At 49.8% G+C, this 23163-nt stretch overlaps 1 long non-coding RNA gene across 1 annotated transcript in view; it reads right to left on the bottom strand.

Annotated features, from left to right (window-relative positions):
• Window positions 1–922: 922 nt before the first annotated feature.
• LOC135921032 (uncharacterized) overlaps window positions 923–23163 on the bottom strand; it is a 49361-nt gene continuing 27120 nt past the window's right edge. The window contains exons 2-4 of the long non-coding RNA XR_010570418.1: window positions 9110–9177; window positions 6700–6796; window positions 923–1096 (exon numbers count right to left, since the gene is read on the bottom strand). This is a non-coding gene — a long non-coding RNA (uncharacterized lncRNA). The remainder of the gene's footprint in view (window positions 1097–6699; window positions 6797–9109; window positions 9178–23163) is intronic.

Genomic DNA, 23163 nt, shown 5'->3' with positions numbered 1-23163 from the left:
TTACCCTCCCCTCTCCCACTTCAGCAAAACCTCGTTGTAGATGCAGGCTCGTTACATAGAGCGAAACAGATGCGAACCGTTCGCTCGGGCACGCGCGCGAGTCGGGAACGTCTCTGGGTATTAATCACAGACAACGGGCCGGTCGTAGAGAAACAGTAGAAAAAAAAAGAACAGGAAACGACAGCGACACTGCCATCTTCGCGGCGCACGAAGAAGAGAAAACAACAAACAAACAAGAAAGGCGTCGAGACTCTCGAGCGCCGGTGCGCCTGATTGCAGGCATCGAGTGTTGATCGGCCCCCTCGATTGAGCGGGCGCGCGCGCGAGACGGTCCCGTTGTCCGTGGCGCACATCGCTTTACTTCTTCGCAGCGATGATACGCCGGCGCGTGTATACATAATCGCAGGCCTCATTACAGGCGCCCCGGCTGAACTGCTAGCGTTCGGGTGCTCGCCGCGCGGACACCCCATCACGGATGCGCGGACGAACTCTCCCAGTGCCCCCTTGTGCCGCTACGGCCGCCTGCAGGGGGCGCTCCTGGCCTCCTTCTGCTACGAGCTCGACCCCGGAGCACTGCGGAGTGGGGTTCAAGGTGGCGACGAGAGTCGCCAGTACGCGACGCTGATTCGAGCGGGCCGGGAAAATAATTGAAGGGACGCGGCAGGGGAGGGGGTGCTGTATTCTACGCGATATCTTATTCGTCCGTTACGACGGACTTCAAGCTGTGTAATACAGGGCGGTACAATGTTAAGGGGAACGCACGAGGATAGCGCACGGTGAACATTATTTCCCCTCTGGCAAGTGTGCGTACTATCACGCGGCTTTGCAGCAGATGACTTGTGGTTGGAGTGGTTGGCACATTTTTGAACGCTTGCGCGGTTCATTCACATGCGTGTAGATCCAGCCTGCATTTGCAGCCGGAACGCCAGCGGAGGGCAGACGCGCATCAGCGTGTTCTCTGTATCGCACTGTACAACCTTCAAGCGCAGGGGCACTCCGAGCAGACGACGGCTTGGTAGCGCAGCAGACGACACAAGGCGATTAATGGCAACGTCCAGACCGGATGTATGCAGGAGGCATATGTGACTTCTCAGACCTGAAAAATGACTTTGATGTAACCTTGGCCGGCATAAAGAAACTATTACAATCTGTTTTCATTTCAAATCGGCCATTAGTCGTCTGTGATAGGCCAAAATGGCTCAGGCTTTGCCCGTATGGGAGGGCACCCCGCCTATATGGGCGGAGACTGAGTCATGTTGACCTATCAGGGAGGGCTAATGGCCGAATTGGTATGAAAACATATTGGAGTAATTTTACGTTATACCGGCCCTTACTGCTTTATTCCTTCTTTTTTAGACAAGAAACGATGCAAATTAATAACACAAGCCAACGTAGACGTTCAAGGCCTCCAGGTGATCAACAACCTGGAGCACTCCAATCACGACATGTTTAGCCCCTGTGTTGCTTTCGGTCGTTAAACCCCACCGAACAGCATCATGTGTGAATGAAACTTTCAAATCACTTGCAGTGGACATAGACGAGGCCATACTGATGATTAAGAGTGCAGGGTAAGCACTAATTCTCTTCAATACTGAAAAAGGTCTCCTTTCACACAATGTACACAGACATTCCAGCGTTTCCGGACGTCTCGTCAACAACAGGGTAACACCTAGCTACGCTGCAATTTTTCGGTATAATCTGTCGCCGCCTGATATGGTTCGTTTTGAATTCTGCGTGATTCCAACAGTCATACTCCGGCTAAATTCCTGGTCAGCATAGCTTTGCATCGCTGCGTCGTATTCAACATTTCCGGATGTGTTCAGCATGGAACTATACTAAAGGGAGACATTATAGGTAAAGCAGGAGCACTGTACCAGTCAATATAGAATTAGAGGTAGCTATAATGTGTCCTGAATCTCAATAAAAGCAAGAACTCCAATCTGCGACTCAGGTTTGCCTGAAACGTTCGAACATCGACGTTCATTGCAACGACCGCTCGACAAATCTGCTTCACGCGCAGAAACAAGCGACGGACTTTGCAAGTACAGCGTTCGCAGGGAACATATTGGCTCAACACAGCCGCTTATCAGTGACGTTCAGTCACACTAAGATAACTGTAGGTGTATGGACGGGGCGAAAAAAAAAAAAGAACTGAAAAAAGAAAACAGGGCTCAACGCTCACTCGCAGGCAGTATAGTCCCGTCTGCCCAGCGGTCGAGTCAGGCCAATCGCTATCGATGTTGCGACGCACACCGCATGCATATATGGCTCGGCCGCATCGATATTCAATCCCTGAGAGCCGGTTCCGTCCCTAGAATGCAAAGGGCCCGACCGAGAAAAGCGGGTTCCCGCGCGCCGCGATCATGATCGGGTTCGAATCGTTCGATACACGGAATCCAAGACGTGCACCCATCCTTGACTCGGGGCCCGCGCATGCCATTAGATCCTCATTTCCACTCGCTTAGCGCGAAGGACGCGACAACGCAGCTGACCACAACGAGCGGCCGCGTATGCATGGGAGCTCTCTCATAAACAACAACAACAATGATAATGAACGACCGTATAAGCAAGGTCGTCTGCTTTGTTTCGAATAATCACGGAAGGTGCGAAATGCTTTCCTAAATTGTGCCATAAACGGTATATACGACAGCCAATACTGCATGTAGTCTGTAGGTGAACGGTGTAGGCAAGGGGGACGTCGTACCGCGGAATCGGTTTATGCAGATGACAAACGCTTTTGTCTATTTGCAACATTCCGACGGCGACCCGCTGCAGGCCCTTCGCGGAGAGCTGGAAATGTGAGGTTAAACAGATCAGCTGTTGCGCCACGTGACCCGGTACGCGGCTTAATTTCTCGCCGCCTAAATAACACCTTGCACGTGCAGCGGTTCCCCTCGATTATGGCATATATGATATATGAGCTAGAGGAAAGCGAATGGCGCGCTGACGGTTGGTGATTTCGAACGGTGTAAGTATATAGCGAGGGTGATATTTGGCAACGTATAGAATTATGCGTGGCGCATATTCACCTTGCAACTGCGGAGCGCGCCGTTTAGTCCTCGTGCTTGTTAGGTGGATCCGCGCTAGCTGTGGAAGCAGCGTGTTCATGACCCGAGAAAACTTCCGGTCACACATATTTGACAGTCAAGTTAGCCGAGAAAAAAAAAGTATTTTGTCCCATGGCGTGCTTTCAGACAAAAGAAGCGTGCCCCGGGCGTCGACCTCATGCATGCAGATTCTTGTGTGCACTTGGCAAAAAGATTCGCTTTTCAAACATTCTAACTCTGCATGCAAAACTTGTGTCAGCAGTAGGGTTCTGTGTATTCATAGGCTACTGTAAATTGTTTGCCCAGACGGCTTACTCGAATGTATTTCAGGAATACCGTTTATACACGTGAAAAGGGTCTTGTTTGCTAGCGGAATGCGATGTGCTGTACGGTGGCGTTTTTCGATCTTTATGTACAACAGACATTGCAGGGACCAATCGCGTGAAGTCAAGGGTGCTTTATGTTTACTCGCAGGACATCTCCCGGGAAGCTCGCGCGGAATTTCGACGATTGCGCTCCAGCAGCCGTCTTTCGTTCTTGCGTATGTTTCGCTTCTTCCCACTATCACGCCGTCGCTATAAGGGTGACCTTTCTGATATTTCGGAAGCGACATTTATTAATGCGAAAGGATTCTATGTCCCATGAAGCAGAAAATCCGGAGTGATCAAGCGATAGCACCAAAAATCATCGCCAGTGACGACATCAGCGTCTTGTTTGACGTCAGTAATAACACAGAACACAGTAAATTGTGTAACAACGTTAATTAGTAGCAGCTATTAGTAATTAATGTGACTAAATGTCGACGAAGGCGAATTAAAGTAGATTAAGATTGGTACAATTTAGAGCAAGATGAATTAAGGTGGATCGAGGTGGATTAAGGTAGAGTTGTGGAGGACACGTGGCAATCAATGACGACACGCATAACGGACGAAACCAACTAATAAGAGAAGTCATAATGCATTCGCACTAAAATCACGTAAGGATACTTAAGTGACTCAATTTTCATGGCGCTTCACTCGATCTCTCTTTCTGGTATGAATTTATTATGGCCCCTGCTGTTTTGGAAATTGGGGTAACGCCAGGTTCTTATTTGTATTACTTTTTTTCTCTCGCGCTTTTCGTCTATCACGTTCCGTCTCAGTCTGAAAGGCCACACGTAGAGACAGCGTACGCAAAGGACAACGCAAATGGCGTTTGTGTTGACCACAGTGAACACACACACACACACACACACACACACACACACACACACACACACACACACACACACACACACACACACACACACAGTCTATTGTAAATCTATAGAAGTAAGTTATTGTAAGCCCACAATAAGTTTGTAGCACCCTTTGACCGTCCCGCCTCCTTTCCTTCTCTCTCGTGTTCTCTGGCACCCATTTGCTGCTATAATGAACCACCACTAGCCCCACAATGCAGTTTGACAAGTCTGCAGACATTCGTCTGTAAAGTCTATGGGCTTTCTGTAGACAACGTTCCGCGACGACTCCACCACGGGCCTCTCCGTGCAGGTGATACTCGAGCACTGTCCCTACCGATCCTCGCGCCGCAAGGCAGTGAAGGTATAATTTGTACTTCATGAGAACTACTGGTTTGCTTACCTTGGTGCTGTCAGCGTGCGTACGTACAGTCATTCATTGCGTCTTTGCTTTCTCTATCTCATCTTTACGCTCCCCTGTTCAACTCCCCCCACAGGGTTCATAGAAGCCAACCAGACGCTTTTTCTGCTTAACAACAGTGCCTATGTTTCTTTTCTCCTGCTCCTACAGACAAATCCTGTATACTTGTGTATGAACAGTTTAAGGACTTTTGGTCTTACCTTATAGTTGTTGAATGTTGTCTATAGAATGTCCATAGACAAATGTCTATTATCCGTCTGCATATTCCGCAAAACTTATGGCGTAATTTTTTTGTCGCGGCGGTTGCACGCACGCCTATATGCTTTATGCTTTGAACTCTGCGTTCCGAATAAATAGTTTAAGTTTAGCGCCCGTTCTGCTTCCCGTTCTGTTGAGCTCATATATGCATACGTTTGTCTGCGAATTCTTTATAGGCTTATTGCCGTGCACTTATCATCAAATTTCCAATAGAATGTCCATAGACAGATACTATAGACGATCTTATAGAGTTACCCCCGCATTCGGAAATGCATCTTAAGTTCAAGCCCACGCTTCACTTGATTGATCTAAATGACGCCTGTCGCGAGCGCGCCAAAGCAAACGTAATGAGCGCCTTTGGCACGTTTATGCCAGGCGTTAGTTTTATGTCAAGTCAAGCGCGCGCTTGAAGACGCATTCATGAATACGGGGGTAACAAACTTGCAATTTTTATTGACTTTCTTCTCTATATATAGTTCGAAATTATACGGGCAAATCATGTAGTACTCTTCATGAAATATTAGCTAAAGACCTGGGATTTCAAGCATTTTGTTGACATCTGTGTCTATTGCGTCCTTTTATTTATTTATTTATTTTTTTAGCGCCTAACCTTTGAAATCGGCAACTCTTAGCAGCTCGATCAGTTTCCTGCCGGGCCACCCATGCGCGCTGGACGAGCGATGCTTTTCTGCCATGACGGGACGACCGAATTTCAGCGATGAATATAAAGACCCCCCTCCCCCTTCCCTCCCTCCCTCTACTGCACCGCTCGTCCAAGGCCTCCCCTCCTCCCCTGCGTGGTTCTCCTCCTCCCCCTTCGCATCGCGCACGGAACGGGTTTCACCTGCACGCCTAGATAGCGCAACCCCGGCGCCTGCCGCCTCGCATGCATGCCGGCATACTATATACCACATGCACGCCCGCGCTTGATATATTTACTCGCGCCTAGCCACAGCCCAGCTGCGGTCAGTTTCACTCTTCTTCGTTTTGTTTACTTCCTCTGCTTTCTTTCTTTTCGTAATGTTCGGGCGGGGCGGAGGAGATGCGCCACTTGCGAACGTCTAGTACACTATGCAGTTCGGGAACGTAAATATAGCGACTCTCACGCGAAGCTTCGTTTCTCGGTTCCCGCTGGTGGCGGAAAACAAAGACGCAGTTCATCGTGCCGGGGGCTGTCGATCGCTCGTTCGAATAACGCGGCAGACCTGGCCGGGAACTGCAGAATCATGCAGCAGCAGCAGCAGGTCGGAGGATAAAGCATCGAGTTCGGTGGTGTTTTCTTTCCTTTCTTTTCGCTGCCCCGCACGATCGCAATAATATCGCGAGAAATACGGACGCCAGATTCGGACGTGCGGCCTGCCTCTGTAGGTGTGGGTTTGCGGGATGAGGGAGTTAGCAACGCAAATTAGCCAGGTGTACAGTCGGGAGGGAAAGTTTGGGGACCAGAGGTGCCGCTAAAAATCTATTTTCTTCGCAGCTCATAGGCATAAAGGCTGAAAATGAAGAGCTATACTGCCTTCGTGGGCCCGTTTGACCAGCGTCATGCATTAAGGCACTTTCGCGTTGCAGGGCTGTGCTAAAAGCTTTTCTTTTTTTTTTCTGAAGCCGTGTTTTCGAGACTTTTGTTCTCGACTGAACGTAAACCACCGATAGATCAATTAGTTTTCACTTCAGTTCTCGCGCATTTACTACGGCTGCGCGCTTTACGCAGGCATTTAAGCTAGATAGGCGTGTTATCGAAACTGAAAGTTACATACCCACGAGGGTGACTCAGCGGATTACGCTTCCAAGCACGGGACCAGGCGTGTGGTTGCTGGGACGCATGGCGACTCCATTTCGGCTGCGTTGCATAGACTGCAAACACCCCAACCAGATTAAAGCGTGGACCAATGTTAAAGAACTTCAGGCGGTCCAAGATTAGTTCCAGACATTCAGCTATGCAATTTCTTTTACTTAATCCCAGGGTAAAGCTCTCGAACCGAATATTCGTGAATAATTAATGTTGTGGAAGCAAGGAGGTTAAAGAAAAACCGCTGGAGTGGAAGCTCCCGTAGCTTCTTACCGGGAAAGGTGAAGCCAATGCTTGCCCCTCCGTCACCTGAAATAGAGCCTTGTCGGGTGATCTCCGCTTACAGATTAAGTGATTTGGCTCTGCCGTTGTAATGCTAGGCGAATTAGATGATAAGTGCTGGTTGTTCCCAACGAAAATAGCAACTTCACCTTAATATTGATGACGTTCTCCCCAATACAGTATGCCAGGATATTCAGATTTCACACTAAGACCACTATTTAATGCACAGATACACGTAGATAAGTATCTGTCTGGTAAGATAAGCCACGATTAACCAAGGACGTCGATTAACTCGTGGGAAGTGTGCGAAAAGCGCTTCTTCGCCATTTTTATCGTTTATCTACAGTTTTATCGTGCCCCTCCTGTGCGGCTTCACCTTCCGCACAAAGTTTCCACTGCAGCAGTTTTTTTCTTTAAACTCCTTGTGTCGAAGGTAATGGCCTGTAAGAAGAAGGGTAGCTGACCGTTCTTATAGCTTCGTTATCTCCCTTTTCTTGAAGTATAGAGCGAGTATTTTGCAAAACAATAAGCAATCAGAAGACTTCGGCAATGAATCCATCCGGCTCCGAGCTCATTTACTGCGACTGCGCAGTAAATGAGCAGTCGCAGTATAGCAACTGCGATGCACGCATTGTCGTGGTAATCCGCTACTGCGCTGCCCTCTGCAGCCTCCGAAATACAACTGCGGACGCCAAAAAGGTGGAACCGAGGGACCCGATTTTTTTTTTTTTTGTTATTCACAATCATACGAAACCGACAGATAAGGAAGCCAAGGAAAGCACAGGGGAACTTATTTGCAACTTTTTAAATGAAAACGTTGAAGTTATAAGGCAAAGGGAAACGAAAGTGGACGCTGGGGAGGAAATTATTTGCAATATTTGTTTGAAACTAAAGCGTTGCAATGACAAGGGAAAGGGAAACGAAAGTGGACGAAAATAAGCAACTCGCCGCCGGCTGTGGAGTGTCGAATCCACAGCCTCCGGGTTTATTATACGCGCGTTGCACTGCGCGCCGCCACAAGGCTGTTTCACATGGCGCGATTGGGGCGAAAAAAATCGTTCTGCCGCGCACGTCGCAGAACGATTTTCGCTCACAGCTCTCACATGCGTTTGCGGCAGCGCGATATCCGTCGCAGCGATGTGCAAGGTTGCTCTTGCTCACAAAGTATCCATGCCTGCATCGTTAAATGAAAACATGGAAACTATAGTCAAATATTCGAATTTTCCTATTTTTATTCGATAATAGAATAGGTACACCATTTGTAACGTTTAAAAGGGTTGAGACTTTACGGCAGCTTGCAGATACGGTGAGTGAGGCGCTGCACAAACACCGCGAGTATGAGCGGCCTGGTGCGGCTTGCGCGGCGTCGGTGGGGTGGTTCCGTTTAGTACAATCTAGTTTCGTTGTTACTATGGAAGCCGCAACTTTTTTCGCTGGCTGATCATTTGCTTTCGCGAATAACAAACTACTGTTGAGTGTGCATGTATATAAGCAGCTGGCGCGATTTGTAGGGATTAAGAGCTTGACGACGGCGGCAATCAAGTGGGTACGTGCCTTATGTTGAAGTGGCGTGCTTCTCCCGATCTGGATAGCGTGCAGCTTCTCCTTTCAAACGAATTGTGTAAGCGCAAGAAAAAAATGTATGAAGCTCCTAAGCCGCAAACGCTGGTGGGTACGCCCTAAACATAGCTAGAACTGACGCACGACATTGCTCCACAGAGCTATATACCAACGCGCGGTGAAACGCTCCTTGCTCTTCCCACATCGCGACGGCGCGACCAACTTGTTGGAATCCAGTCGCGGAGAGCCCACGACGTCGCGGCGGTCGCTGGGCGACGGAATTCGCTGTGTCGCGGGCTGAAAATCGCGCCATGTGAAACAGCCTACAGCCTGCTGGCGGGGCTCACAATCGTCCTCGCAATTCCTGCGGGTCACGTGACGTCCGACGTTCGGCGCGTTATCGATACCGCGAAAGCACGGCCACGGGGCGAACGCAACTCAAGCGTCCGAATAATTGGAGCAATTGAAATAAATAATAATAATAACAATAGTAAGAACATTAATAATAATAACAACAATAATAACATTGTACTTACGAGTGAGTCGTCAATCCGGCACACGAACTCTGCCCGTTCGTTTACTCCCGAGGTGCCCTGCAGGTACACTGTAAACGGAAATAACTCCGACGTGGGAGTGTAACGCTTGTCCTCTAGCGACCCCCCGGTTCGGAGTTTATTATGCTCCGTATGATCGGAGTAGAATTTTTACTCCATGCGAGCGGAATTTTCGCGTGGAATTATGGGAGGTATTTTTTCTATCTTTTCTTTCTTTTTTGCTTTGCAATGGACGGAGTTTTTTTTAGGTGCAACGGGAGTATAAAAAGAGGCATCGCGTCAGTTTGCGCGAACATCTTTACATACAGAGGCTGCTGGTCAAATTTCGAAATATGCACACGAGACCGCGTCAAATTCGACGAAACAAGTCAATGAAAGCACATATATCATGACATACATAAACATTTCAGAAACGCCCAATGCAGAAACTTGAAAGACATCCCACGTACACGCGATACCCAAGAAGCAACGGTGTCAGTATATATAGCCACGATACTGTGTGCCTCTAAACCGCCTAGGGAGCAGCTGTGCTTCTTTCAGAATTACGACTCCCATGCTCGTTCATACGAGATGTGCCTCTCTGATATTAACAGAATACCTTAATCAACACAAAACTGTTAATTCAGAATAGTGAGAGAAAATAGTTAATGGCGTAAATTTTCACAATTAGCATGCCATTCTGAGTGCTGGAGCGACTTCGCACACTGCCGGCGTTCGCGGCCAAAAAGTAGTGCGTTAGTTACAGTAAGCAAGAAAAATGTAAGTGCGTCTGCTTCATAGCAAAATTAAATTTTTGCGATATAGTGGTAGCGTAGCAACAAATTATTACGTGTGAGCATGACCCGCAGCAGCCGACGTAACACCGAAAAATGCGCAGTCATACATATTATACACCGCACTACTTGCTCCGCGTCCAAGCAATATCTCTCGGTTGTGAAAAGAAGCTACATAGCTGATCTGTCGAGTGAATGCTTAAACTCGGAGCGAGCAGGCATGCGTCTAAATCAGTGTCTCGGATAGAGCGTAATGTTAATGCAATATCGGAAGCAATGACGTGACCAAAACCTATATGCGCGATAACAATTCGATGCACATCGCTCAATAAGAAGCTTTATTTACAGTACGCATACTTGTGTCCTACCGTTTTTCTTCGGGTGAAAATATCCGTTCGCAGATACATAAAAATAGTTGCTTGCACTCCGATCTTTCTCACTGGCAACACAGCACCGCAACGAACTTGGGGTACGCCATACATGTGCGACTAGCACGGACGTCGTCGCTCGAACAGTGGCTGCTGTTGCCATTGCTACGCGGCCCTTTCAAACATTACACCAGACGTTGTCAGCATGTAACCAAAAGGACATAAAAGTCGCATTTCACGTACTGAACAACACAAGCCAGGTTCACGCAGCACGAAAACACAGTCAGAACCTGAGCCGACATCACGAGCCAGTGAGCAGCTTCGAGGTATACCTAAGCCTTTTTCCGCACTTGAAAACGTTGCTCTTGCATTCATCGTTGTCAGCAAAGTTATCAGAGCAAACGTACTTGAAGCTGAGAAACAGCGAGCTTCAGGCATGCCTATAACACTTTCTGGAAGGAAATACGGGAAACAAATTGACGAAACGCTGTCACGGAACGACACTTCACAAATGTAAACAAACCGTCAGCCATGAGCACTGCCGACTCCGCCGAATGCGCCCGGTCGCTGGCGAGGCGCACAGCCTCATGGGAAGCGCCACGTGACCAAACTCTTTCGGCGGAGGGGAGTTTTTAAAACTCCCTGTCGGAGTTTCACGGGAGAACAAGATTTTTAAGCGGAGTAAAATCGCGTCATGTCGCCCTAATACTCCCGCAGCCAGCCAGCGGAGTGAAACGAGGGAATGGCGCTGTTTTGCTCCCATACATCGGAGTAAATACTTGAGGAGGGGAGGTTTTAGGGTACATCACCTGTTAAAAACTCCCAGGTGGGTTTATTTTCGTTTACAGTGTATTCACGCACAAAGATCAGCTGAATAATTCAAGGTCTGGTGGATTGAGATATCGGGTCGTAGACATGGAGATAAGGTGGCTCTGGCGTCTCAAAAGAACAAAAAAAAGGGTACCACCGGCCAGAACTGTTAGTGACCATGCTTATGTAGAGAGAGAGAGAGAGAGAGAGAGAGAGAATAATGCGGAGAAAGGCAGTGAGGTTAACCAGAGGTAGTTCCGGTTGGCTACCCTGCGCAGGGGGGAGGGTTTAGGAGGGATAAAAAGAGAAACAGAGCGGAAGGGGGAGATAGAAAGAAAGGGAGACAAGCACGAACAAAGCGCGTACACTACAGAGCGGTATAGGGGGCGGCAGATTAATATACACCGTATACACAGAATTTCTTTAGGTTAAACCAGTGGCGTAGCAACAGGGGGGGCCGGGGGCCGTGGGCCCCGTGTGCAAGGGGCCAGTGGGGGGGGGGGTGTCATATACGTCTGAAGACACCCGGCAATTGTCGATATACTCGCTTTCCTCAGACTACACCCGAAGGGGGGGGGGTGACAGAAGAATTATGGGCCCCGGGTGCCAGACGACCTAGCTACGCCACTGGGTTAAACTTGTTTCCTTTCTTTTTGGCGGCGACGAACAGGGCAGACTGCAGCGATACTCACGGCACGCAAACATCAACGACGAGATTTATTGAACGGGGCTTCAAGTGCCAAGGCCGAGTCGCAGTGTATCTTTTTCCCGTTCGAGTGGAAAGAGAGGAAGGAGCTCGCCTCCGTGCACTGCAGCAGCCGTTCGCGCCTATAATGGCGCGATTCGATAAAAGGCCACTCCACGAGACTCGCGAGCGTCTGCAGTGGCAACTCGGCGAGCTCAACAAAAGGAACAATGGCCGCGCGCGCCAGGCGCAAGCCTCGTCGTCGTCGTCGACCCCATTGAGTGATCTCGTCTATAAGAGATTCATCTTCGCGCCGAGTTGTGTGTCTGCTCGAGCGTGCGCAGTCGTGCCCGGAAGCTACTACGTGTGGTCGCCGCTTGTGTGCGTGCTACCCGACTCCGCACGGTCATGACAGACCGAGCGCGCTTTTGCGACTAAGCAACGCTTAAGCCGCTGCCCCCACTAATACGGCGCACCGCTGCGGAAGCTGCGTGGGTGTGCAAGCGGCGTCGCTGCTGAATCGGGAGGTCGATGGAGCCTAATAACTGAGAATTCTATACAGCCTGTCCGTGGGGGAAACTGGTTGCCGTTTTAGGGAATACCGAAATGTCGGTGGCAGGGAACGCACGAGAAGGAAAGAGACATTACGCAGTTCAGGAATTTTGTTTCAGGTTTGATGCTTTGTTAGCTCGAACAACGAATCTTAAGGGGCGATAATATAAATGCGGAAGAGAGGTAAACATAATGAGATTTGGTGGCATCAGCCAACACCCGTTTCAAAGGGGATTCTCCCTCTCTTCCCCTCTCTCTCTCTCTCTCTCTCTCTCTCTCTCTCACACACACCACACACACACGTCCATCCATCCTTCCATCCATCCATAGCACACACAATAGAGGAGATGAATTCAGCTAGAGCACAAAGAGCTAAAATTGTGACTGGCACATTCTACATAGCTGCTGATGGGGGGAAAAAAGGCCACGTTGATGTAAAAGTGTCGGCGTGTGTGTGTGTGTTTCAACGAGAACACATGTGCGAATATAATAAAGCACTGAAGTGAAATGACGAGAAGTTCCTCGCCGGCATAGCATGGTTCACATACCCTCAAACGCGCGTGCGCGTGTTCGACATTTTTGTTGTAATAATCATTGTCGTCCTCATCTTCATCTACTTTGTCGTCGTCGTCATCGTCATCATCTTTTATGTGCACTGGAGCACGAAGGCATCTGCCCAACGCTCTCCAGCTGTAGATGTGTTATCACAGCCAACTCCTATGCGCGCAAATTTACTAATCTGGGACCGAAGTTCTCAAACAAGATCTGTTCGTAAGAACAAATGCCACCAGTCAATACTGTTATCTAAGGCGGCCGTACAATGGCAAACAGCTTTTTCCGAACGATATCGTTGTGGATTCGGCTTCTGACCCCCGCAACTAATATATGCTTTACCGGCATCACCAGAAAAATAATCAGTCCGCACCTTTCAAAGCCACAGATGATTTGGTCTATTAACGCAACCTACACAAGCCATCGCTTCAAAGGTGCACTATATACGTTATCCTGTGCATTCAGACACACTCGCAGTTTCAGCAACGCTGCACGGATTACTGCGAGCGTAGACAAAAGGCCTCCGTTCGCGGGCCCCCGCCTAACACAATAGCCTGCAGCGGCACGCGCAACGAACTACTGCCCGCTCCCGTTGATATATTCGCTAATGATGACTTATATGGCGCTAAACGTCGCCTGTGCGTACGCGCGGCTGCGTGAATGGAGCAACGGGCGCAACCAGAACGGGCACGACTGCTATATGCACTCTGCTGTACGTCGCGCATTATTTTAAATTTTGTTTCTTCACTGTTTTGCCGGTCACAGGACGGCTTCAATTCCTGCAAGTGCGCGCGTCTTGCTGGAGACAAACCAACAAAAGCAACCCGCTCGTCAGTCAGCCATTCCATCAATTCACCGACCGCCCTATTGCCACAGCGACAAACCACTAACGAATGACAATCAATCAATCAATCAATCAATCAATCAATCAATCAATCAATCAATCAATCAATCAATCAATCAATCAATCAATCAGATCGATTTAACTGGACCAGTATCAATCAATGAGCTAAGCATATCAGTGGATTGCTGAAGCTGCCCATTCACCAGCGTCGTATAATGCTCCAGAACGGATGCTCGACTGCGACGCATGGAGCGTGAAAGTAGACACAGGTGTAGTATGCACTACTTCTCTGCGCACGCAACTTTCGACAACGCTGTTCCCTCGACAACAGTCGCACATCGGTTTCGTCCTCGTGGCATCGACAACTGACAGCTACTATTAGGCGACGAGTCTGAAAACCCGGGCATGCCCGGGTCATCCGCTGCTGCTCCTGCTGCACACCTCGCTAACTGAAACAAGCTTCGCACCAGTTTAGATTGCAGCATTGCGCTGGATATGCTTGTTTTATTTACTTAATTATTTACTTACTTACCTACCTACCCACCGATTTACTTACTTACCTACCTACCCACCGATTTACTAACTTACCTACCTACCCACCGATTTACTAACTTACCGACCTACCCACCGATTTACTAACTTACCTACCTACCTACCCACCCACCTACCTACCTACCTACCTACCTACCTACCTACCTACCTACCTACCTACCTACCCACCCACCCACCCACCCACCCACCCACCCACCCACCCACCTACCCACCCACCCACCTACCTGCCTGCCTACCTACTTGCTTACTTGCATGCTTGCTTACTTACTTACTCACTCCCTCACTTACTTAATTAATCTTTTTATCAGTGAAATGTCATGTTGCTACTTTCTGCGCAAACTCATTTGCAGAAGAAGGGACCACTACTAAAGCATGCAGGTACATTAAGGTCGACCGCAAAACTTTGGCATAGGCAGGACGTGAGTTCCTATGTACTGCGTCATGCGCCTCCGCTGCCCTAGCTATGTGTCGCATGGAGACTCCGACCTAACGCTCACCTTGGTTCACAGTCAACACGCGTGAAACGCAAGCCGAATCGTGAAGATAAGGGTGCACGTAGGCAGCGGGGCCTGGAAAGTGGCCACAGTATAAGTGGCCGAGAAATTCCATCGCTCTTGCTTACAGAAGCGCACGAGATACACTTTCCTCGCATTCTTTTCAAGCAACAGCCTGTTTATTTTTTATTTTACTGCAGAGCTGCATGCAAAACACCTGCAGTGCTACATCACGACGTTATGTTAATTCCAACCTTTTGTCAACCACAGCCATGGCGCTGAGGCCTGAACGTTGTGCGTTTACTGCCGAATACTACTCTCTGAGTAGGTATGCACCGGCGTGCCTCATAATCAGAAAGTGGTTTTGGCACGTAAAACCCCATAATTTTTTTTTTTAGGTATGCATCTCGAAGAGCAAGCACATAACTTCTCGAAAAAAAAAAAAAAACCGTGCAGAATTTAATGATAAACGCAAACGGGACAGGCTCCCATGAAGCAGCACTTGGGTGTTCCCGGTCTCTTAGTAGCCAGGTGGGAGAGGAGGGCAGGGGCAGGGTGCTATGAATACGAGCACGATGAAAACTAGCACGTTGACACAGGAAAGTTATCGCCGGCTTTCTCGTTCTGAGGCCCGCGTCTCTAATTCGGTGCAGAACTGTGGAAGCTATAGCACGCGGGCGTGTGCAGATAATTCGGAGTTGAGCCCCCCCCCAAAAAAAACGTGTTCGCAAGGTAACATTCGTGATTGGTCGGCGTCCTGCACGATCGTTCGTACGAACATTCGCTCAACCAATTGCGTTAGCTGGTCAAAGTTTCTCAAAGCCCGAATAGAGTTCGGCATTGTCGTATGCTGTTCGGTTCATTTTTATTTCTTACCGACTAGTTTTCTAAAGGTTGGAAAAAAGAAAAGAGAGAAATAAAAGAAAACATTGTTTGCTCAAGCTGCATGGTTAGATGAGCGAAGCCAGATTTGCGTGCACTTGGAGAAAGTGATGGTTGTTGTTTGCTCTGACAAAATCATTTTCGTTTACCTAAACACATAGATGCGAATGAGGTGAGGTTAAAAATGATTTAACAGATGTCGAACAGAGTGTACGAGATGTCTCAGCTGGATAAACATCTGTCTATTACGTCTGTAGAGTGACTACATGGAATTAATACAGACGGCAAAATTTATAGATTGTTCAACCTGTGATATCTGCCCATTACTCATAAGAAGAGAGCGCAAAAAAGTGAGAAATGGGCCAGCCAGCGCACGATACACCTTACAACCGGCACGAATTCCTTATTCGTGCCGCCAACCAGGGTCAGCCATGCACCAGACAACAGGCAACCAGAGACAAGTCCATGCGAAGGTACAGGGATCTATAAGATACTCACGGGCAGTCTACAAACTGCTCAAGCGCAGCGGAAATGAAAAAAAGGAATGACCTGCTGTATTCACCCATCCAATAGCTAAGAACGCCCGGTAACACCTCCCTTTAATGACAAACCATACATTACAAAATAAAGAGACGTTCACGGGACGTTGGAGAACTGATCAACAGGGTCAAACAAGAAATCTCTCTGGAGACGTTCTTGAAGGCATATAGGGACTCGCCTTCGTCAGGGCAACGTCTGACGAAGTCTCCCTAGTAGAAACGTTGGCTCCGGATACATTTCTCGATTGACCACAGCTGATCACTACGAACCGCGCCACTTACGTGCATCTTCGTGAATTGAATTCGGCGTCTGGTGTAGGAAACAATCAGGCTTGTTCCCAACGTGATGCAGCTAGCTCGACGGATAACCCTATCCGCGACCTTGAGCTCTGGTATAGCTGAACGCCAAAGCTGCAGCTAAATCCCCAGCGCAACGGTTTCTCGCACGAAAAAAAGCTTTTCATTGGATGGCGCCTCGGTTGCGGTTTCGTGAGCTATATTAAAAATGACGGGAACCAGGCATTACCCACCGTTGCTGAGCAAGAATTCAGCTTTGCAATTCGTGGGGTCCATTCTGGACATAAAAGAAAGTAATGCATCAAATCAAATTGGAGGAGTCTATTTGTGTACGACATAACAGCAATAAACCTTCAATCACGTATCAGCGCTCATGTGGCGTCGTCATCTTTCCTTTGCGTCCAGTGCGATTTCTTGACGCTTTAAGTAAACATGGACACGGTCGAAACCCACCATGCTCTCGATTGCGCAATCTTGTTACCTTTTATCGGCTCGTAGCAGGGCTGTGCACCTTCTCCGACTGGTTGGAAATCGAAACGCCGAAGTGACGGAATTCGACAACGCGGCGTGATTTGGCGGTGTCCGGGTAATACCTCTCGGTCCGCGATTCCGTAGGCAACTAAAGACACACAAAAAAAGAAAGAAGTACGAAGAAAAGGGGAGAAAGAAGGCCGGCGGTACGCAGACGTTCGTGCTCTTATTTTTTTGTCGAGACGACGCGAGCGCGACCACGTCACTCCACTCCACCAATAGAAACGCGCAGACCTCATCGCCTGCCCTCGGTGGAGGGCTTTGGCGGAAAGACAATGAATGTCGCTGCCTTTAGTTTTATTCAGGTGGCTTAGCGGCAGCAGCATCAGCTTGAGAAGCGCAGTTCAGCCAACAATTACAGCTTGGCACGGCGATGCTGCGCTAGCAGTATCTTGTGTCGTAAGATACACAATACATTATTTCACGCACCGGAAACGTAGCGATTAATACACGTCTTGCCAAACGTACCATGATACAGAGCAGTGCTGGGCAATATCTGGGCAGTATCGACATTGGGCAGTATCTTCGATACTGCCCAGCAGTACAAAGCACCACGCAGTGGAAACTTCGATAGCTGGTGCAGTGCTGGCCAGTATCTTCGACAATGCCCAGCACTGCACAGCATCTTCCACGATACTGACCAGAAATACAAAGCATCACGCAATGGAAACTTCGATAGCTGACGTAGTGCTGGGAAGTGGCGACACTGGGCAGTATCGAAGATACTGCCCAGCAGTACAAAGCACCACGCAATGGAAATTTCGATAGCTGGCGCAGTGCTGGGCCGTATCTTCGACACTGCCCAGTACTGTGAGGCATCTCCCACGATACTGCCCAGCAGCACAAAGCATCACGCAATGGAAACTTCGACAGCTGACGTAGTGCTGGACAGTGGCGACACTGGGCAGTATCGGAGATACTGGCGTACTGTCGTACTGCCCACTGTCGTACTGTACACTGGCGTACTGTCGTACACCATCGGATACTGGCGCCAGCACACAGATACTGGCGTACACTGGCGACTGGGCAGTATCGGAGATACTGCCCAGTCGTACAAAGCACCACGCAATGGAAACTTCGATAGCTGACGCAGTGCTGGGCAGTATCTGCGATACTGCCCAGCGATACTGCCTAGCGATACTGCCCAGCACTGCGTCAGCTGCATCTTTCGTACCGCTGCACGGATTTACTGGGACGAAGTGTTCTCGGTTACGTTTCCTCTCCGCGCGCGCGCACAACGGCTTTCTAGCGCTTTCTCAAATGGGTGTAATCAGCGGCGACACCTTTCCTGCAGGGGCTCGCATGCTTGCGACGCGCGCTCCATCCTGACGAGGCCGACTGGCTCGCCACTTGAGACGAGTCTCCACCTCGTGGCCAGATATGTTCGTGCCATTTCTTCCTGCTAGCGTGTTCCTCCATGGTTAGCGCGGCTGTGAAAAATTGCGTACGCTGGCTTCTATGTAGCGCGGACCACCCTCAGTCCTTCGTATGGGCGCTGAGCTGTCTGCTTGCGTGAGCTGGGTGCTTTCCGTCTTGCTCGCGGCGAACCAGAGGCGTTTTCACCAGTTGCATGCTAACACCACGCTCGCGGACAACTTTCGGTAGCTGTGAAGAGAAAGCTACGGAGGCAAAGCGCGCACAAGTTAAAGCGCTTCTGAAAGAAAGAGTCCCGCGTCTTAATCCACGCTGGGTTAGGATGGGGAAGAGAAAACACAAACACCTTATTAGCGACGGTTAAACAAGACAGAACGCACCGCTCAGTGTGAAGGTTTACTTGTTTTGAGGCTTTTTCCCTTTCCGCGTCTGGGCAAACGCGAAACCACCGCACGTGGAAACTGCGTCGATTCAGCGCCTGTTCCGAGCAACCAAAAGCACTGTCAACCCTGCTGGACCATACATACTTGGCGCGGTAACATATGCGTGCCAGCCACTGACCCTTGGCTTTCGCTTCAAAGCCACAGAAAGTTGTCCGCGAGTATAGTGTGCGCACTGTTTTCGCCAAGTTCACCACATGGCTCAAATGTGCACGGCTCCAGCATTCATCACTCGTAGTATTATAGTGGGCGCTGGCTCACGTGAACTCACTCACACTCACGCCCGCTTACATAACGTTCGCTCACGCTCATGTCCACTCACACTCACGAAAACTAATTCAAACCAACACACCTGAGAAGGGAGTGCGCAGTATCAGTCTGTGCATGCAGACTACGAACACGCGCATAACTCAGATCGCGGGGGCGACAGCATCACCCGCGCCGTCTGCCGATAGCCAGTGGCGCGAGCTCAGGGGTGCGAATGTATATACGAGCGTGTGCTGCGGAACAAACCGATAACGCGGATATCAGCACGATTCCAACGTGAACGCTGCTGTCGACGTCACGGATTGCAGTATAAGCACTCGCGAAAATCGAAACTCGTGGCTCATGTCCTTCACAATATGGACGCGGTCTGAAGTTGCCCACGAGAACGGCCGTCTGCTTTTCGCAGCCCACGCTGGTACCATCAGCCACAGCGTCACCGATTATCAGCAGACGTCGCGTGTACGATGTACTTTTGGACACGCGGTCGCGTGTAGCTATTGACTGATCGGAGCTCTGCACTACTATCTCCGCGTTCCTGTCTATGGAGTGCATAGGAAGCCTTCATGCAAGTCTTGCATGAAGGCACGTCTAGAGCGCTCGCATACTTCCTATAGAAGAAATGGAGCGGTCAAATGAAAAATGTGGCACCTACCTAAGTTGGCACGACGCAGTAACCGTTCAGGAGAGGTGTATAGGCACTATATAAGCGCTATAGCCAGATGGTGTTGCTCGGCTGTTTCAGCTTCCCGTACAAGCTCAGCCGACGCCATCCTGCTTGGGCTACGAAGTAAACCAGACTTCAGGACAGCAGACGACACGCGCCTGTTCACTATACCTTGCTTGAACTCTATGCATGCTCGAACCTGGTAAGCAATGCATTGCCCGGTACCCGTCAGCGTTCGATCGCATACGGCCACGGCTGGTCTGGAGCGCGAGCATGCGCAAACCGGCCATGGCATGACATGTACAGTTGTATTACATATATGTGTAGAACTTAGTCGCATCGAGATAACCGCTGGCTAGGAGACACCGTGAATGCGCAACGCTACATTACAACATGTGATTCCCCCGCTCAGATGGGCTGTGCGATCTGGCGCTGCTGTCGGCATGGAAAGCTTGAGCATCCGGTGACATGTATATCAACATGTGCGCGAGCGTTTTGCTGTTCTGGCTCAGATCGTTCCAAGAGAGACACTACATACAACTATGCTTTCAAAGGTAGTTCTATATACTTGTCAAACTAAATAACTGGGCGGGTCGATAGCAGTGAAACACACTTTGTGCTTTTGCACACAAAATTTTGCACACAAGAGAGACTGCGACAGATTCACCGTATATCCATTGTAACCAGCGCGCTTATTTACGGGCGAAGACGACAGGGAGATCACAGTATACAAGCGCTGTCTGCGTTCTCCCATCGTATTTGTTTTACACGTTGCATCATACTTGCACTTGTTAGCAGCACCAAACAGCGGCACTGCGAAAGTAGCCTACAGACCTCAGAGCTCGCCAACAAACGTTACGAGGGGCGCGTTGAAATGTTAATTTTCCTGAACCTTGTAAGCACTATACGCTCATCCCCATATTCACTGCCACCAAAATTCTCACGTTTGCGCAAACAGGTTTGTATACTTGTATACCGGTAACGTCGCCACGGTCACAGGACTGCGCCTGCATGTGCAACGGGGTCTCGGTTCAGCCTGCAAGTGCGCAACATTCCCGAGCAACTGCGCGAAGCTCGCAATCTGTTCTTGTTCCGAAAGCGGTGGCTGCGCAGACGGTGCGGGGGGGGGGGGGGTTATTAGCCAAGAAGCGAGAGGGTTTTCTTGGCGATTACGTGCGGCCGAGTTTTTCCGGCATTTTGTCATTACCAGCGCCACACTGGCCGCGAGAGGACGCTTTGGATAATGACTTGAACTTACTCGCCCCCCCCCCCCCGCCCCCCCCCCCCTCTCTTCCCCCGACCACAGTCGTTGTCGTCGTCCCAGCTCTCTGGTCTGGTAGCGGGAAGAGCAGTTACACTCTCTATCCCGTCAGCTGTTTCGAAACTGTCCGAAAGTTTGGCCCCCGTGTCGGGGGCGGCGTAACAACTTGAAGCAAAAAAAAAGAAAAGAAAAGAGAAAAGATGGCGCCGTACAGCTGCCACTTGCCGGCCACGGTCGTTTTCGTCTGCCGTTCCTTTATTATTTCCGTTTGCATAACTTCTCACGCGCACGAAAGAGCCACCAGGTGGTGGTCTCTTTCTGAACGAGTTTGGCCCAAGCTCAGCAGACAGACATTTAAGGTACAACGAGGGCTTTATATGTGGGCGAGCCGATTTCCCCTCAAGCGTATATAGAGCGGTTCATGGCCCAATAGATTTCTTTTGGAGTTGTTGGCAAAGGTCAGTTGTGTGATTTCGGACACAGAGATGGCGTCTGTCCATCACGAACCGGGAGGGTGAACGGCGCACCTAACGTCGGCTCTAAGATTGCTGTGAACCAGTCACTGTCCGTGAATTGCGCCTTTACGGCAAAGTCAGCTTGGTATTCATGCATATTCATGCCGCATGCGTGAACGGTTTTTCGCCATCTCGGAAATTTAGCAGAGCCCCACCTATATGTACTGTGGCGAGGAAAGCATATGTCGCCTTGAAGAAGACAAGTCCACTTGTCGAAACGTTGGATCCTGCTTTCACCTTGATCTCGTTTTGCTATATCTAGCTTGGCGGCAACTAATCACCACTTCGCTTCAAATGTTATGCTCATAAATTCCGTCCACCCTTCCACCCTTCCATTCATGCCTGTACAGCTGGTGCGTGCATCTGTGTGTTTGCATTCGTGAGCACGTTTAATTCTGACTGGCTGAAACCAGCTGCAGCTTCCGCCGTATACTGCGCGGTACTAACGAACCCAAGTTTTGAAGCTTCAGAGACGTGCTGCCTGAACGATGAACTGACGTTTGACTAACGTCACAGACACGATTGTGCTACGGCAACGAGAAGCAAGCGAAATTTCAACAACCCGACTATATATACTATCCTCGGCAGAGGCCTTATATCCCTAGAACCATGCGAGAAAAGAAAAAGAATAAGAAAAGCTATGCGAGAACAAGGCCGTGGAAACGCCTCGGTCCAACGTGGCGTTATTTCGGGGACAAGCCCCATCGTCTTCACAACCACCACGTCCGCATTGCCCCGTAGTGTGACGCGCGTAAACGATCGTGGTCAACGGGGCGCGTTTCTTCTCAATGGAAAGGCCGACCATACGGCGTTGCGCGTATATGCATATGCGTTACGCTCACATACATTACCCCGCGGCTAGTCATCATGCAAATACGCTATCTATTCGCACGCGCGCGCTCACCGACCACGCCTCGTGCAGTGCGCGACGTTTGCCGTGCACGCGGTCCAGCCCGGAGTAATATGCACGCGCTCTCGCTCGCGCCGCATACGAGCGAAGGTCCCGCGCGCCGAGCGGACTGCAGATGAAGTGGCCTTTCCCGGGAGGGGGCGACACTCGCGCGTAGTAGTGCGCGTATGGCCGCAGGGTCCGGCGGCGCGTCGTCGCTTAGTTCCGTGCAGCGGCGACGAAATCGCGGAAATAAAGCTCTTGCTTGGGCTAGTTGGTTCATGCTTGAAGCAGTAAAGGCAAGGCGCAGAGGACCAGGACTTAGGAAGAAGAACACAAACGACAGGACCGGTGCCGGTCCTGCCGTTTGTGTTCTTCTTCTCGAGTCCTGGTCTTCTGCGCCTTGCCTTTACTACTTCAAGCATGAACCAACTAGCCCAAGCAAGAGTTTTACTTGAGCATATTTCTTCTACATTGGGCCCTTTCTTTCAACAGGGGCCGGTCCTGTCGTTTGTGTTCTTCTTCTTGAGTCCTGGTCTTCTGCGCCTTGCCTTTACTACTTGAAGTCGCGGAACGTCGTCGACAGTATGGGGCGAGTTGGTGGGACGTGACCAGCGTCACCTTAACGCGTGATGCAGCGCAGTACCGGTACACGACACGGAGAAGCAGAACATAAACGGACGACACAAGCGCCGCACTCGCGACTAAGTTATTATAGTTAGCAGTGTGTTCAATGGGGTTCGTTGG

The sequence above is a fragment of the Dermacentor albipictus genome, chromosome 6 (assembly GCF_038994185.2).
Source record: "Dermacentor albipictus isolate Rhodes 1998 colony chromosome 6, USDA_Dalb.pri_finalv2, whole genome shotgun sequence".
Classification (NCBI taxonomy): Eukaryota; Metazoa; Arthropoda; class Arachnida; order Ixodida; family Ixodidae; genus Dermacentor; species Dermacentor albipictus.
This window is presented reverse-complemented; position numbering and strand designations above follow the sequence as displayed.